The sequence below is a fragment of the Dasypus novemcinctus genome, chromosome 17 (assembly GCF_030445035.2).
Source record: "Dasypus novemcinctus isolate mDasNov1 chromosome 17, mDasNov1.1.hap2, whole genome shotgun sequence".
Classification (NCBI taxonomy): Eukaryota; Metazoa; Chordata; class Mammalia; order Cingulata; family Dasypodidae; genus Dasypus; species Dasypus novemcinctus.
In genome coordinates this window covers 97,768,953-97,787,125 of record NC_080689.1, presented here as the reverse complement: position 1 = coordinate 97,787,125, position 18,173 = coordinate 97,768,953, and the positions used below count along the sequence as shown (strand labels likewise).

The 18,173-nt window shown below is 41.4% G+C and overlaps 1 protein-coding gene and 1 long non-coding RNA gene across 2 annotated transcripts in view; one reads left to right on the top strand and one right to left on the bottom strand.

Moving 5' to 3' along the window:
- Positions 1–18,173, top strand: part of LOC131274101 (uncharacterized) — a 98,342-nt gene that overhangs the window by 6,461 nt on the left and 73,708 nt on the right. The gene's annotated exons all lie outside the window — the stretch shown is intronic.
- On the bottom strand, positions 5,609–10,449 carry LOC131274108 (uncharacterized). Its single transcript, XR_009181313.1, has 3 exons — positions 10,338–10,449; positions 9,844–9,963; positions 5,609–5,751 (listed from the first exon to the last, which is right to left on the bottom strand). It is a non-coding gene; the product is annotated as an uncharacterized lncRNA (long non-coding RNA).

The following is an 18,173-nucleotide window of genomic DNA, read 5'->3' as shown; positions in this document are numbered from 1 at the left end:
GCTTAAGGCCTTTGTAGCTGTCAATGGTGGGATCTGCAATAAAAGCACAGGATATAGAATCACCGGGTACACAGAGACAGATGGAGGAGGGGTTTTGTTGGTGAATGTTGCGGGACTCAGAATGTACAATAGACCCTGGAGAAGCAAAGTTGGCCACCGATACCTAGGAACCAGATCCAAATGGCACTGAATTCCTATTGCTACTCTCGGCTTAAGGTATCGTCTGTGGCACAGTGTCTGTAAATGTCCAACTGAAGGGATTTAATCTGTTTGCTTTGATGGGTGCCCTCGAAGTGACTCTTCCCTGAAGAGTAAGTTTGACTGTAGGGCTCCAGGAAGAAAAGGCAGAGTCTTATATATCTGACCAGGTGAGAAGCAGGACATCGGAAGGATAGGTATGGAAGTGATAACCCTGCTTCCCCAACCCCTGTCCCCTACACAGTCCAAGTCATGACTGCATCTTCACATTACTATTGGACAGGTTCCTTTTTCTCTCTAAAAACTAGTTTCATTTTAAAACACACCAAAACTTACCTGTGCTTTTCGGTTAAAAAACAGTTAGGCTCTAGTACTAAAATCATAAGTTTTCTTACATTAGTATATTCCAACATGAAAACATTACAGAAGACACTCCTTTTAACAAGATGCTATAAGTATTATGTTTATCTTTAATTAATTATGAAAGTAAAAAATAAATAAAAGGAACATAAGTAACTTGCAATTCTACCCATTTCATTCATCCCAAGTGAGCTCTTCATTGACCATTCTTTCAGGTTTGTATGAATTATACATACCTAAAAAACTTCTCAAGAACCACAGCTTGAGGAAAGGTGGCATGAGCTGACCCAGGGATCTGAACAGGACCCAGCAGAGGCTGAGAACCCTCAGGGCTTGGGCAACTGCCAGTCAGGACTTAAATTTCCCCCTAAGATGGAAACTGGCCCAGAATACCTACCCTACCTGCCTGCGAGGGACCCCAGAGTGCCATTGTCCTTATTATGGATTGAATCAGGTCCGCCCATAAAGTCATGTTTTTGTCCTAACCTCCGCTCTTACAAATGTGAACTCATTTCTAAGAATGCCAAAGATCATACTAATGAATGTGAGTCCAACTTTAATCAGGGGGCCTTAATCTAATATGACTGCAGACCTTATAAGAAGAAAATTAGGCACATTCAGGCACAGGAGATAGGAGTCAGAGGGCCAAGAAATGGAGGCATAGGTTCAGTTATGGATTGCTGGCAAGCTGCCACCACCTTCAGAGAAAGCACAGTGCAGCCTAAACCATGATTTTGGACTTCTAATCTCCCAAACTGTGAGACAATCAATTCCTCTGTTTGAGCCAGCTGGTTACCAGTATTGATTAAAGCAGCCCTGGCAAACTAAGACAGCCTAATATACCCTTTTGCCAGAGACCTGAGTTAGTGGCATTTAGGTTCACTCCACCCTGTTCACCATACTCATTAATAAACAGGAGAGGCTTTTGTTGACTGTAAGTGGATTATGAGTGCAAACTTCACTTCAGCAGGGCTGAGGTGTTGAACTAATCCAGGGTCGATCTTCACAAAGAATGCAGTGTGAGTGCACATAAGGCTTAAAAGGGGCTAGTGCCCTCTCCTGCAAATTAAGGAGCCTTTGGGAGGCTGTGGCTTGTATAGAATGAGGTTTTGTTCCCTGAGAAGAGGCTGTGAGGATATACTCTACTTGCCTGTGCTTATTTTTTTTTTAATTTTTTTATTTTTTATTGACTTTGTAATAATATTACATTAAAAATATATATGTGAGGTCCCATTCAACCCCACCCCCCCACCCCCCTCTCCCCCCCCCCAACAACACTCGTTCCCATCATCATGACACATCCATTGGATTTGGTAAGTACATCTTTGGGCACCTCTGCACCTCATATACATTGGTTCACATCATGGCCCATTTTTGACCAGCCAGTTCTTGTCTCCACCTCCATGTTCACCCTCATTTGTGGCAACGCCAATGTTCTCCTTAGTTTTACTGATTTTCCTGAAGTGCCAAAGAGAAAGTTAGGAAAGAAATGTAATGTGTGTAAATTAATTCCCTTCCCCTTTTCATCCTATTCACTCCACATTCACATTTCCTTTTCCTCTTCATTTCTTCGGTGGCTTCTGGGTATTCTAGGAAAAGAGAAATTATGAAAAGAGACTCCTCCTTCACCTCAAACAGTGTACTAAGCTGTGTAAGGAACAGAAAACACTTGATTGTCCAGAGATACCATTTGCAGGAACATACCTGGGAAGGGAGAGTCCAGCCCAGAACCAAGTTCACAAGTGCCCTCCAAAAGAGTGGCCCAAGGCACCTGACTCCCAGCCCAGCTCCCGCCCTGTTACATTCTGGTTTACTTGAGATTGTGCATGCTGCATAGTAGGTTTGGAAATGATGGAAATGCTAAAAAAGCAGTTGAGAAGGATGTAGAAAGTTGTTATAAACCTTCTGAAACCCATGACCTCAACTTCCTAGATGAGATCAAATCCTTCAAGATGAGTATCATAAAAAGAGGAGAAGATGGGAGAGGTACAAAGAGAAGTTTATGAACAGGAATAGATGAAAAAAGACAGAAGACATGAATTACATGCAGCTCGTCATCCCCGTGTCTGAATCATCTGACTTGATGAAGAATGCTTCTGAATGTACCATGGCAGTAACCATGATGGGGCATCCTTGTAAAAGGAAAGGAAAATGTTAGGGTTGAGGGGAGAGCTTGAACTATTGTTGTTCTCACCTGGTTATGACCTTATCCCAGCACATAATTTTGTCCTTATCACAACATTGCGTTCCTTGGGCCTTGATTGCTTCACCTTTACCATCTAAGTTTGGTCTAAGATCTCCACAATCCGTTTTCCAGTCCTCACATACTCTAAATGTAGGGAAGACTGTCCACCTTTTCCCTCTGAGAAGGCAATCGCTTTGTCCATGTCTTCCTGACCACGACATTATAGTATCTCTTACTATGATCTTACTGAAATAGGAAAAGAACAAAGCAGATCTCTAAATATTTCCTTTACTTTCTGATTTCACACCCCTCTCCTCCATCTTCAATGCAGAAGGGGTAATGCAACTGCTCCCAGGAACTCTCTCCCATTGGGTACTTCCTTGAACATTGTTAGCGACTTGGATTGTTACCTTCATCGCTGCTGGTAGAGCCATATCCCCAATCCACAAGCCAATTGGAGGTACTGTTTAGGAACACAGATATCACCAAGAAATTTAATTGAGAGAATGGCACACCAGACCCTTCCTTTTCCAGTTGAGACCAGGCTGGCCACCCAAGATCACCTGAACTCTTTACCCTGGGTTCTCAGACCTTCCCTGAGCTCTGTGGAGTCAGAGACCTTCAACAGGACATTGGAAACAGTATGCAAATGAAAGAGAAGTGGGGATGGAATTCTTTCTCAGCCTCTCACTCTCCCATTTTGCTGGACTGTTACAGCACAGGCCTCCAAGCTTATCACCCTGAAAGTTGGACTATTGTGGATGTGGTCTATGTTAGAAGAGTCCATCCAGTGGGTTAGATGAGTTCAGCGGCAGGCTCTGAGCAGCCTCCCAGGAGATGTTTTGTGAGGATGAGCATGTTCACTCTGCATTGTCTATATCATAGTTACTAACACACATGGCAATTGGGCTTTTGACAAATGGACGACATGGACTTGTGCTGCAGATGCCCTGGTGGTGTGGTGCTCAGTAACAAGAATTAAAAATGACAAATGTTGCCAGATTCATAGAAGATTAGAGATTGCCAGGCAGAAGAGGCATGATGAGATTGTGCTTTGGTATCAAACCACCTAATACCTCAGTGCCTAGTTTCCTGTTTGGTACTTTGCATTTCTGCAAAATTAATTCAGCTTCTAAGCCTCTCTTTTCTCCTATGTTAAAAATGACAGCTATGGCTGCTTTTCTTTTATCATCATCAATGAAAGTGCCATTAGGGGCAAGGAGAGTGCTCTACACAGGCTATACTATTCACTATTAAATGAATTCTTCCCATTAAATCCTAATGACAGGGATTTTGTAACACAGTATTTTCACTTGGAGTCCTTTGAACATTTTCCTGGGTTGTTATGGGATATTTTCCAGGTTTATTGAGGCATACTTGACTTACAATGAACTGTATTATTTGAAGTATATAACTTGAAAATATGGACATACGTATATGTCCTTGAGGAAATTATTATGGGATTGCACAGGTAATTGTGCTGGTTATAGGAGAGAAATCTAGGAAGGCACACAGCAGACATAGGATCTCACATATGCACATTGGCAATCACATTCATTACACTGAGAATCACAGCACATACTCATATACACACACAACACTCACATGAACACAAACCCATGCCATCTACACAGAAACCAACTATTCAAGAAACATCACTCTAGTTCTTGTCTGAAATACCCATTTACTTCCCCATACCCAAATCCTTGTTCCTACCTGGGAGTTTTAATCAGGGGGCTCTTGACTGAAGCCAGCAAGAAAGACCCACATTTCTTGTCATGTAGATTATTTTCCTCAGCCCACCTACCACTGACACTTTCTTTTCAGGCCAGCTGCAATTACAGAAAAGAAAACACTGTGAGAATTATAAATTATTATGTAATGCTAACAGAAGGATTTTGTCCTCTTGGTGACTTTAGAATACCAGATAGGAAAGAATGGTCAAACAAAGGAAAGCCAAAACCGGTGCGGGGACACCTGTGGAAAAGAAATGAGTTTTTCCTCACTGATGCATCTCTCAAATCCATTTTGGTTGACAGAAAATTCTTGATCCAAGGTAAAAATATTGCTCCTTAGGGTGGGCCTAATACCATATAGTCTATAAGTTGGTGCTGCCTTTGTGATTTTACTCTTGAGACAGGAATCAGCTAGTAATAGACTCCCATTGAAGACATTCCCCAATCATTTTGTGCATATCACCTATAATGAACATGGTCAGATTATCCCAACTGGATTAAAAAAGAAGGAAACCAAGAAGGCAACAGCTTGATCTCAGACAAAGAAAGGTTACCTCACCTTGGAATCAGATGGAGCTTACTCTACTGCTCTGGCATTCGGAAGCTCCTCCAACAGGCCCTCAGGGAACTAGGAGGACAGAGAATAACAGTCAGTAGCTTGGTGCTGTTTCTTCTGGATTACTAATGGTGTTTTGTTTATCTTGGGCAAGGGATTTAGAGTATTATGGAGGCAGTTATCAACTAGTATAGAGTGAGCTGCTCAGGAGTGGAAAAAGCAAAAGGGAAGAGCAGGAAAATAAAAGGAAGCAGTCCTTGGCTTTGTCATTAAAGACATTCCAAAGCAACTTGAAATAGTCAATTTACAAAGGGTAGGAAAATACATGCTATTGTTCACTGATGAATTCTTATCACTTCTGCCTTTTAAAAAATAAGTCAAACTTTTATTTATGGATTTGTAGGGTAAAACCACAGCTCGTGCCTCATGCATACAAATATGTCATTTTAAAAATATTTCTATTTCAATTTTGAGCCCCCATTTGGTAGCATATGGGAAACACAGTCTCAGGCTACTGCAGGTCTCCTTCTGTGTTTCCCCGGGGGCCAGGAGTTCCAGGAGACTTACAGGATATCAAAGCATCAGGCTGGAGCATCTGCCTGTTTCCCTTGATCTTTACTTTTCAGTCTGTGTAGGCCAGTTCTGCATACTTGTCCCCAGTGTAAAGATTCATCAGGTCTGTCAGATGTCTCTCAACCACTTCACTTGCCTCATTGCTGGGTAGAGGAAATCATCATAATATTTTAGTCTCCTATTATATGCTGGGTACTCAGAATTGTTTCAGGCCCCTTTGCATAGACAGGATCACATACGTAATTTGTGGGGCCTGGTTCAATATGAAAATGTGAGGTCCCACGTTTAAAATGTATTAAGAATCTCAAGACGGCTACAAGCATTAAACCATGCACAGGGTCCTGTGTGACTGCAGAAGTCACATGTTTCCTGATGCTCAAACACCATGCTGGATGCCAAGAAAAGCATGATTCTTCCTCCTAAGACAAGCATAGGGCTCTGAGTTTTCAGTAACTGGACATTCTCACTCTCCTACCAGCCCTTATCCTGAGATGCAAGTGGCTGGTCCATAGGACATATTGCCCAAATTGTCTTCTTTCTCTCTTTCTCCCTCCACATAAACACACATGGGTACTCCATCAAGTCTGGGAGTGTGCCAGCCTGCCTCTTTTCTATTCTCAATATCTTCTTCAAAGGGAAGAAAATTCTTTAAGCCCTGAGACCTTTAGAGCTTGTACTTTTAAACAAAGCAAAACAAAAAATGAGCAGCCTATGTTAACTCTAACCCCTTTTCTTTCAATACTATTCTGTCATTTGCTTTAAAAACCTCTTTTGAAATTCAAAAGCACTGTTTTGGTCTTTTTTCTCTCTTTTGCCTTTGGAGTCCCTTTCTGGAGTGAGTAAGCATATAAAGGCCAGTAAGCATATAAATGCTAAAACAACTGCAAAAGAGCCAATGGGTAAGATAAAGGGGCAATAACACTGGTTCTTAATTTACTGATGAGAGGGCTAAGTATGTTGCCCAAGGTCATGCAACTAATTAAGTGGCAGAGGTGGGATTCCAGTTTATGTGGTTTAGTTCCAGAGTATGGAATCTTAATCATAATGCTCTACTGCCTCTTTTAGTAAGCTCTGAGAAATGACAGCTTCATTATTGATTATAATGTAAAGTAGCAATAACAAAAAAGCTTCATTATTTACTGTGATGATAAAGTAGCAGAAACAAAAGGATATCCAGATCATTAAAACAAATATATTTAAGGTACAAGGAAGAAAAATTGGTTTAGCTTGACATTTATTAGCTCGTCACCATCTTTAACAAATGATTAATACTAAAACAATAATAGAAAGTAGTTAATAATAATTGATAATATAGTTTCTCTCATTTGTATTTTTTGAAAGAAGTTGGGAGTTTACGAGAGAATCATGCGTAACATACAGAATCCCCATACAACACCTGGGGCGGTTTGATATTATTTATAAATTCCAGAAAGGGATATTGATTACATTTGTAAACTGACCTGTTCCTCTGGGCATGATACCCTTTGACTGACTTAAATTCAAAGACATTGCATTTACTTGATTAAATCAAGATTAGGGCTTTGATTTGACTACATCATTAGGGTGTGCAGCGTTGAGTTCCCCACTGCCTTGGTGGGCTGATAGAACAGACTCTTAGACAAAGGGAGGCACACAGAGAATATACACAGAGGGAGAGAGACAGCTCCATAGACATGGCAGGGGCCCTGGGAAGAGAGAAGAGCTGTTCCCCTGATAGTAAACAGCTGACCTTGTGAAGAGACTAGAACTGAGCCTGGAAAGAAATGAGCCCTGAAGAGAGATGAGCCTTATGGCAGCCTATGCTAAGATCAGAAGAAGCTAGACCCATGGAGCCTTAAGAGGAAAGAGGAAGGCTGAACCCTGAAGAGGTCAGCAGCCATCTTGTTCAACATGTAGTAACAGACATTTGGTGAGAAAATACCACTTAGGGTACCCTGAGTTGGACTCTTTAGGGCCTTGTAACTATAAGCTTCTACCCCAAATAAATACCCTTTAAAAAACCAGAATATTTCTGGGGCTTTGCATCAGCACCCCTTTGGATAATACTACCCTACCACAAACATCCTGCATCGTTGTGGAATGCTTGTTATAATTGATAAAATAACATCCAAATATTACTACTAAGTATGGTCTAAAGCTTGCATTAGGTATAGTTGATGGAGAAAAATTTCCCCATAAAACACCCTATTATCAGCACCATGTATTTGTATTAAACATTTGCTGTAATTCACATTAAGAATGTTCGCATGTTCGTACTGGTAACAAAAGTCCGTCATCCACCACAGGGTTCACTATTAAGCTGCCCCATGTCTTGTGCAATCCATTACTCCTCCTGCCGTTTTGAAGCCAAACTCAAATGCCACTATCTTGACATGTTCAAAAACCATTTTAGCCTCCATAGTTCCACCTATACTACACTGTGTTTATTAGCTGTTGTATAGGATTTTGCACTTGATTGAATGCCAACAATGTATTTTCTTCCCAAAATGTAACAATAGAATAATTGTTTTAAAGACATTTTTATTCATAACCTTTTGTTGTGGGACTGGATTCAATTCTAGAGAGAACATTCTATTGTATTTATTCACTAATCATTTGTCACAAATATAATCAATTAAACAAGGTTGGAAACTACTAAAATACTACCATTTAAAATTGACAGTTATATATCATGTAATATTTTTTCTTCCAGTCTTCCTTTTCTATACCCCGTGTGTGTGTTCATTGGCTGTGTTTGTTGTCCATGTTTACACTCCCCATGGCTAAGGGGAAGTGTGGGGTTAGCATTTAGACTCTAACTCCGCTGTAAGACTTGAAATAAGGACTATGTGTGTTGTAGAATTTGGGAGAAGTTCAATTATTTGAGTATAGAGAGGCCAGGACTCAGGAATGAGTTTGAGAAGGAAAAATGGTTTATTGAGGGCCAGCTGGGCTCGGGATTGGCTCGAACAAGATTTTTAGTCCCTTTTATACAGAGAGGAAAGGCCAAATGGTCCTTTTGTTTCAGTTCTCAATAGGCTTGAATTAGCATATATTTCAACATCTTAGGTAAGCTTTTAGCATGGACCTCAGGCATTCCATAACTTTTAGCATATTTGGTTTGCATTTCCCCTGAATACTTAAGTTTATAGACCTTGCATTGTTAAACTATTTCCTGCTCACCCAGGGCAGGACTGCAGCCTTTTATCATCCCACACCCACAAGTCACAGATAGTTTAGGTTATCTCTGAGGAGACAAAGAGCCTTCCACCCATAGCCCACATCATGTGCACCAGGCTGGTCATGAAGCGGTAACTTGAGTTCTTATTGTCACTGTCCCTTGGTTGTGGAGCTACAGGATTTGAACATTTCTAAAGCTCATGTTGATGATGTTATCAAATACACTAAAACATAACCCTGATACTTATCTGGTTGGGGCCAGGTTGGAGGATTTACTACAGTAAACACCTCTCAGAATCTCTGAACTGACCACAAGAATGGGGGCTTTCTCTGTGTGGTATTGTGTCGAGGCCGTAGTGGGTAAAGGCATCTGTCACCTCTTTGGTCTCATGACACCACTGAGACTACTTACAATGAGGAGTAAGGATTGGGGTCTCTGCAGGTTGGATACTTCCAGGAATACAAGTGGAGGTTCAGCCTCCCTTGCATGGTGTACACTGACGCCATGGCTGAGCAGTGAATGAAGATAGTGGCTTGGGGCATCACCAGCATTGGGGATGCATGCCTAATTTCACAAAGAGGCTCCTATATGTAGGAGCTTGAAATCCTAGGCTATTCATCTCTGCACCACAGTTTTTCCACCCAAGGTGTGGGGAAATATTAAACAAAGCCGTGGTACTGTCGTTCTGTGGATTGATTGAATCAGTATATGTAAAGTGTGCAGTCATGAAGGGATACATTTGAGAAAGTTGACAATAATTGTCCTGCATAGTTGGGAAATACCTCACAGGGAAACACACTCACCCTCACCTAACCTTCACAATCACAACCTATTCATAAGTGCAATTCCCACTCAACTGCCACATGCAAACCCACACCACCTAAAGGGAACACAGCTGTTTACAAGGACTGTAGAACATGGCCATTTTTCTTTACCCAGAACATAAACAGTCCCCATAACTCATTCCCATCTGGAAAGTGATTTCAGGGTTCCCACACCACAGGAACCACAAAAGCCTGGGTTTTATTTAATCTTAGCTTCATTCTCAATAAGTGAGTGATTCCACAATACATACCATTTTTTCTTGTTCCTGAGGCCACCTACAATTAGGCAAAAAACAAGCAAAAAACCCACAGTACTCTGAGGGCTCGACCATGCTGTATAGTGTTTGCACCGGCTTTTGTTCTCTGGGTACCTTTAGAAAAGCAAATGAGAATCGGGTCAAATGAGTCTCCATAAATCACTGCAACAGATGTGTGCAATGGCACAAGCTTTTCCTGAACGATGCTTCTCTCAAGTATATTTAGGTCGAGAATTTAGGTTGGGTGATAAAATATTTTAAATCCTAGGAGGAAAAACTGCCAGTGAGGAAAAGTCACTGTACTGTGTACTTGGTTGCTGCCACCCTCTTGAATCCAGGGTCAGTTAATTATAGGTTCCCATTGAAGCCTCCCCCAAACAAAGGAATCATACATCATCTATAATTACATGGTCAGATTTTCATATCTGAACTCATTTGAAAAATAATAAAGTGACAATTTTAGCTCAGACAAAGAAAGGCAACCTTACCTTGGAATTAGATGGGACCTCCTCCTCTGACCTATCCCTAGGAATCTCCTCCACCAGGTCCTCAGGGGGAGCTAGAAGGATAGAGTCACTGTCAGTACATTGGGATGCTCCTCATTGGTTGTTAAGAGAGCTGCACCTGATGTGGTAACAGCCAAGAGAGCAAGGGGATAGATGGACAATAAGCCTGGAATGATCAGTTGCTGGACCAACCTCCTGGGTGGAAGGATTGTAAAGAGCAGGAGCAGAAAACAAATGAGAAATAAGTTTCTTTGGTTGTGTATGTAACGGCATCCCATTGTAACGTGAAATAATCTATAAATGGTACTAAAACAGACACTATGATTCATTGACAGAGTCCCATCATTCCTCCTGACCGTTTTGAAGCTAGACTAATTGTCACTGTCCTGTTGAACTTTCCGAGATCATTTCAAATTCCACACATTCAAAGTGCTCCTGCTAGAATTCTCATCTCTTATGAAGTATTTTTCTCTTTATAATAAGCGAACTTTTATTGGTGGACTGGATTTAATTCTAGGCAAAGTATTCTATTGTATTGAATCATTAGTCCTTTCTTATAAAGATAATTACAGTGGTTTTGATAATACTGATACGCTACCATTTCAAAATAAGCAATTGTGACTACATAATATTTTCCCTCCATCTTCCTTTTCTTTATCACTTATGCACATTTGTTGAGTGATGTTGTTGTGGAATTTAAGAGAAGTTCAATTATTTGAGTATAGAGAGGCCAGGACTCAGGAATGATTTTGAGAAGGAAAAATGGTTTATTGACGGCCGGCCGGACTCGGGAGCTTTCAGTTTGAATCCCGAGCCCCGAACAAGATTTTCAAATGCCTTTTATACAGAGAGGAAAGGCCAAATGGTCTCTTTGTTTCAGTTTTCAATAGGCTTCAATTAGCATATATCTCTTCCACATCTTAGGTAAGCTTTTAGCATGGACTCCAGACATTCTAGATAAGCCTTTAGCTTATTTGGTTTTTGCATTTCCCCTAAATACTTAAAGTTTATAGCTCTTGCATTGTTAAACATTTCCTCGGACTGGAGCCGCTTCCACTGTCCCTAAGGGCAGGACTGCAGCCTCTTACCATTCCACACCCACAAGTCAAACAACTTAGTTATCTCTGAAGAGACAAAGAGCCTTCCACCCATAGCCCACATCAATGTGACTCTCCATGCTCACACTAACCAGCCACAGTGGGCCAGTTCACGAGGAGGGAGGCACAGGTTGAGCACTGAGGCTCTATACCAACGGTACAAGAGAGTTGCAAGAAGGGCGATGGAAAGTAGGCTAATGACTAAGTGGGACTTTACAATCTTATTGGTTATTGTGTAGCTTAGATTTGATCATCTGAAGGGCTCAAGGTGATAAAGTTATCAAATAGATGAAAACAAGTCCCTGATTATTATCTGATTGGGCCAGGTACTTAGCGGTGACCCAGCACTGGCAAAGATTGTCAGGCTTGTCCTACCGATGCCTCACAATCTGACAATCTGTGAGCTTGGCAGAAACATGAGGACTTCTGTTGCTTTTGACACAAACAGCTATGTCTAAGTATCTCGTAAAATGCCCCTAATGGTAGCCTGGGTTATGTGACCCTCAGGCTTCCTAATATATAAGATCAGTGTTTAGGAGCCCTCTGGGCAAATGTCTATACATGGATGATGGAAATCCTTTGCGTGGCCACTAATGAACCATGTCTGTGAGCCAAGTGAGAGTGAGTTATTCAGAGTATCAGCATATGGGCCTCATGCCTGTGTTCACATTTTGACTCTACCTCTTAGGAACTCGAGATCTTAGGTTATTAATCTGTGCCTCTCAGTCTGCATGTAAGAAGTGGGGAGAGTAAACATAACCAGAATTTTGTGGTGAAGATTTTACGAGTGAATATATGCTACATGTGCAATATTAATGGTTTGGTTTTTGAGAAAGTTTGCAGTGGCCATTGTACAGGGTGAGTTGGACACATCTCTTGGGAAAGCAAACACTAACATCCCCACAGTCACACATTCACAATCACACCACATAGGCTCACTCATAGACACTCACTAACCCCTTTACGCACAAATCCGTGCCACGTAGAGGGAACACAGCTGCTTTCAGGACTTTAGAGCATGCCCCATAATGCTTCCCTTTGAAAATCATTTTTTTTTTAGCCACACCTCCAATCCTCATTCCTCGCAATAACTGGAGCCACTATCCCTGCAGACCAACATTCTAACAATACCCTGGTTATCTTATCTTCCATGTGTTCCCAGATGTCAGTAATTTTAGATACGTACCATTTCACTTATTCCTACAGCCACCTGCAATTAGAGAAAAACCTATGAGTATTACATCATGCTATACCCTGTTTGAACGGGACTTTTGTTTGCTTGATACCATTAGAAAAGCAGATAGGAAACAGTGGTGAAGGCAAAGCCCCATAAGAAAGTACAGCAGGACATATCTATTAAGGCACAAGCTTTTCCTAGAATATCTCTCAGGTCCATTTTGGCATGTGATTACAAATTCTTATTCCACGCAATAAAAATTGGAGCTGAGGAAAAGGACTTTTAACATAGTTCATAATCTACTCCTGCCATTTCTGGATACCCTGTTGTATCATGGATCAGTTGGAACATACTCCCATGAAACACTCTGCATTCCTAAAAAACTGTATATACCATCTATAATGCATACTATCAGGCATCCTTACCTGAAATCAGTTGCAAAAGATAGAATACAAAAAGCAGCACCTCTCCCTTAGACAAAGGATAGCATCCTCACCTTGGCATTGGGTGAGGCTTCCTCCTCCTCTCGGTCCTTGGAAGCACCACCTTCAGTTGTTCCTGGGGAGCTAGGAGGATACAGAGTAATTCTCAGTATATTGGTGTGTTACGTGTAAATTTCTCAGGCAGGGTTCTAGTCTTGGACAAGACACTAAAGGGTGTAGAGTTTGTAGTGTAACAAGCCACTATGACCGGCTGTAGGGGCTATCTTCTGTACTGAAAGCAGGTTGGCCAGGAGTGTAGCAGGGAAGAAGCAGGAATCAAAATCCTTATTGGCAATCTATAACAACTGACCGTAGTCTATAAATAATACTAAAATATCTTATTATCATTGATAGTCCCAAAATGCCTCCTGATTATTCCATATTTAGCCTAAGTTGACAGTATCATGGGACATCTCCAGACAAATTCAACCTCCATGGATATACATATACTGACAAAGAATTTACTATATGTTCTTAGGAATTTCCACTTGATTAGGAGCTACCTTTCAGTGGACTACATTGAATCCTGGGCAAGTCATTCTATTGCATCTATTCACTAGTGCTTTGTTGTAAAGGTAATTGTAGATTTGAATATCCTGAGATCATTTAATAATCATTACTTATCAATCATAGAATTTTCCTTCCAGTCTTCCTTTTCTATGCCACGTGTGTGTATTCATTGCATTAGAGCCTCTCCATCATTGCCCTTTCAACACTGTGACAGTCATTATGGAGGGACACATGGATTTAGTGTTGACTACCTCTAAGCCAGATCTCCAAGAGCATTTCAGCAAGGGTGTTGAACACCAGGTTCAGAATGTTTTGAATGCCAAGTGTCTTTGGGTTCTATTTTATCAAGGACTCATAGAACTTGAGCATCTATAGGGTCCATTATGGTGATGATATCAAATGCAGTAAATTGTCTTCCAATGTCTATCTGCTTTGAGCGAGCTGCTGAGCTGACACCTCAACCCTGGCAGGGTTGACCAAGTCATTATCACAACAGAGAATTTTGGGGCGATCAGAAGCATGTGGGCTTTCTGTGTGTTTTTGACACTAATAGCTATACCAAAGTCTGTGATAATCTGCACAACCTGCTGCCCTAGGCTGTGTGACTACTGAGGCTATCTTAAAATGGTGGGCAGTTTGGTTTCTCTGTAGACTCAGGTAATTCCAAGACATAGGGAGATGCTAGAACTCCATTGTCTGATGTCTAATGATCCAATGGCTAAATCATGCAATGTATTTGAGAAAGTTGACACTGGCAGTTCTCTGTGTAAGTGGGACATAACACCTCAGGGAATTGCACATGATAATCCTACAGTTACCTAAAGGGAACACAGCTTCTACTGGGGACTTTAGAAACAAGGACAGAATACCGTAACAAAAAACCTTTCATCATACCCCCAATCCTGTGAAACTCCCATGGCTGAGTATAAAGGGCAGGTCTGTAGCTCAGAGCATCAGAATTGGGGCCAAAATCGAGGTTCACATTTAGGCCCTTCCCCTTAGGAGCAGACAGCTCAGGCTGTTGTTCATTTTTGCAACTCAGTTTCTCCACCTGTGTTGTGGGGATAAAAAGCACACCCTAGGTGCAGCTGGATGAAGTAAATGTGCATAATATGTTCAGTGGTGATAGGGTTTATTTGAGAAAGTTGAGAAAGTTGGCCCTAGCAATTTTCCTTTGTAAATGGTACATATCACCTGGTTAAATGCACGCAGACTCAAAATCAGACCCCAGACACTCACACGTGAACTCCCTTTAGCCCCTGTGCACTAAAACATCTACCACCTAAAGAGAACACAGCTGCTACTTGGAACTGTAGAAACAAGGACAGAACACCCTAATGGAAGCCTTTCATCACACCCCAACCCTCATTTCCCAGTGAAACTAGGATCAGGCTGGGTCCACAGCCTAAAGCTTGGAGGAAACCCCCTATTTTATTTTGACTTTTCCCACAACAGTTGCATGAACCAGAATAACTACCATTTTTGTTGTTTCTTGAGTTCACCTGCAATTGCAGAAAGTGAGTAATGAGAATCATACTATGCTGTGTTGTTTTTTCTCAGATCTTTGTGATTTTATAAAAATGAATGGGACACAGTGATAAAATCAAAGACCCCATGAATACATATGGTGGGCTCCTGTGGGAAAGGCTCACACTTTAACTGGGGGCTTTCTCTCTCAAATCCATTTTGGCAGGAATTACAAAAGTCTTGATCCAAGCAAGAAAAGTGGTGCTGAGACAAAAGGCTCCAGCTATATGGGTTATGACCTGGTGTTGCCATTTTTAATGCCCTCTTTTATCAGTGGTCTATTAGTAGAAATCCCTCTGCAAATATTCCTTCCCCCAAACAGCACCCATTATCTGTAATGTACATCATCATATATTAAGATCTATGCTTAGTTGAAAAAGAATAAATCTGAGAAAGGAACATTTCTATCTTAAAGGAAAACGTGACTACCTCGGCATTAGATGGGCCTCCTCATCCGCCCTGTCACTAGGAGCCTCCTTCACCATGTCTTCCAGGAGCTCTAGTGGGATGTAGAATAACAATTAATACACTGGGGGAGCAGCTCATGCATTATTCAGGGACATTTGCTTTATTAGGACAACAGGCTCCAATGTATGGAGCTGACTGGTTAGTGAGCGTAGACTTGCACTATTTGGCCTTCCTTGGCAGAAGAAAGACTAAGGTGAGGAATAGGAAAGCAAACAAAAACAGAGTCCTTGGCTTTGTAGCTAAAGGCAATCTAAATTAATGTGAAATAGTTCATCTATAAATGATAGAAGTTTATAGCCTATGATTCAACACTTCTGCCCATTTTGAAGCCCATGTTATTTTCTGTTTTTAATTAGCAACCGTTTTAGTGGATGTGAAAAGGTATCATTGTGGTTTCCTTTTTTTTTTTAAGGTTTATTTTTTATTTATTCCTCTCCACATCCCCTCCCCCCTCCCCACTGTCTACTCTCTGTGTCCATTCACTTTGTGTTCTCCTGTGTCCGCTCGCATTCTTGTCAGCACACTGGGATCTGTGTCTTTTTGTTGCATCATCTTGCTGTGTCAGCTCTCTGTGTGTGTGGTTCCACTCCTGGGCAGGCTGTGCTTTTTTCGCATGGTGCAGCTCTCCTCTTGGGGTGCACACCTTGTGCTTGGGGTTCTCCTATGTGGGGGACAACCCTGCGTGGCGCAGCACTCCTTGAGCGTGTCGGCATCTGTGTGGGCCAACTCACCACACAGGTCAGGAGGCCCTGAGTTTGAACCCTGAACATCCTATATAGTAGGCAGAAGCTCTATCAGTTGAGCCAAATCCTCTTTCCTCATTGTGGTTTCAATTTGCATTTTCCTAAAGGCTAAGAGTGTTCAGCATCTTTTCAAGGTCCTTCTGGCTCTATGTATATCTTCTTTGGAGAGTCATCTTTTCAAGTCTTTCTCTGATTGTTTGGAGGTTTTTGATGTTGATTTCATCTCTACATTTAACTGCTCTGTTGACATAGGTTGCTTGTGAGTTTCTAGGAATGTTTCTAGTTTATCTAGGTGTCTACATTGTTGGCATACAGTTGTTCGTAGTTGTTAAGATATGTAACAGTTTAAAGTTTTTTGTGAATCCCAGAAGATCAAGTACTTAAACTAATACATGCCTGTGAGTGTGTGATCCTTTGATTGGACTTTATCAGTGAGGGGTGACACAGGCTGGGCCTCCACCCTCTTGCTGGTGTCTATTATACTATATACTGAGGAGTGAATCAAAACACATAGACAGGTGTCATTTTTAAGCTGCCATGTGAGACAGACCTGAGGATCTCTAGCTGCCATAGCTGAAGAAATGTGATACCCAACAGGCTAAGCACAGAATGTAGCTCCAAGATGAAGAGACTAGCCCTGCCATATGCTTCATTGCCCATAGCTAGCTCAAGGGGAATGCAGCCTGGAGGAGACAGCACACACAGGCCACCAGTTTGCCTTGCCATGTGGCAGGGCTACAGGTTCTGCTAGCAGCCAATCTTTGATGAGAGAGCATCTCTGATGGTGCCTCAGTCTGGACATTTTTGCAGCCTCAGAACTATAAGCCTTTACCCTAAAAAATTCCCTTTATAAAAAGCTGATGCATTTTTGGTATACTGCATTGGCTACCTTTGACAAAGAAGAACAAGATCTTTTTTACTCCTGTGGGATCAGTAGTAATGTTCCCTGCTCATTTCTGAAGTTATTTGTTTGCATCCTCTCCCTTTCTTCCTTTGTCTGTCTAGCTAAAGGTTTGTCAACTTTATTGATCTTTCCAAAGAACCAACATCTGGTTTTCTCAATACTTCTCTATTGTTTTTGCTTTTTATACTCTTATCTCATTATTTATTATCTCATGTTTGTAATTTCTTTCTGCTAGTTTTCGATTTAGTCTGCTGTTCTTCTGCTAGTTCCTCCCGGTGTGCAGTTAGGTCTTTGATTTTTCCTCTTTCTTCTTTTGTAATATAATCATTTAGGGGTATAAATTTCCCTCTCAGTACTGCCTTTGCTGCATCCCAAAAGTTTGGTTGTAGTATATTTGTTTTCATTCATCTCAAAATATTTCCTAATTGCTTTTCTGCAAATTTTTTGACTTGTTGGTTTGCCAGATGAGCCGTGGCATATTAGGACCCTCCCTTTAAAAAACGTTCCTGCCACAAAGTTACTGGGGGTGAGAATCAAAGCCCCCGAGGATATTCCTGAGCCACAAGAGGGCCCAAATGCTGATCCAATCTCCTGATACTACATTACAAACCCTGACCTAAATGACAGTGTTATTTCCCTTACATGAAGTCCACTGATGGTCTAGATAAACTCCAAACTTGTGGCCTTCCTTCCCTGCATCATCAGTGTTTCTCTTTCCTGCTGTGAGACTTTCTGGGAGTCAAGTGACTATCTTGAATGACTAGTGGTCTGTGTGGCTCACAAGCTGTCTCTAAACTGCAGGCATTCCAGACCAACTACCATGTAACAGATCATCAAAGGATTAGATTCACCTTCTATTGACCAACCCTAGATGACCAGTTGATGACCATCCACTGCAAAAGTCACCTGC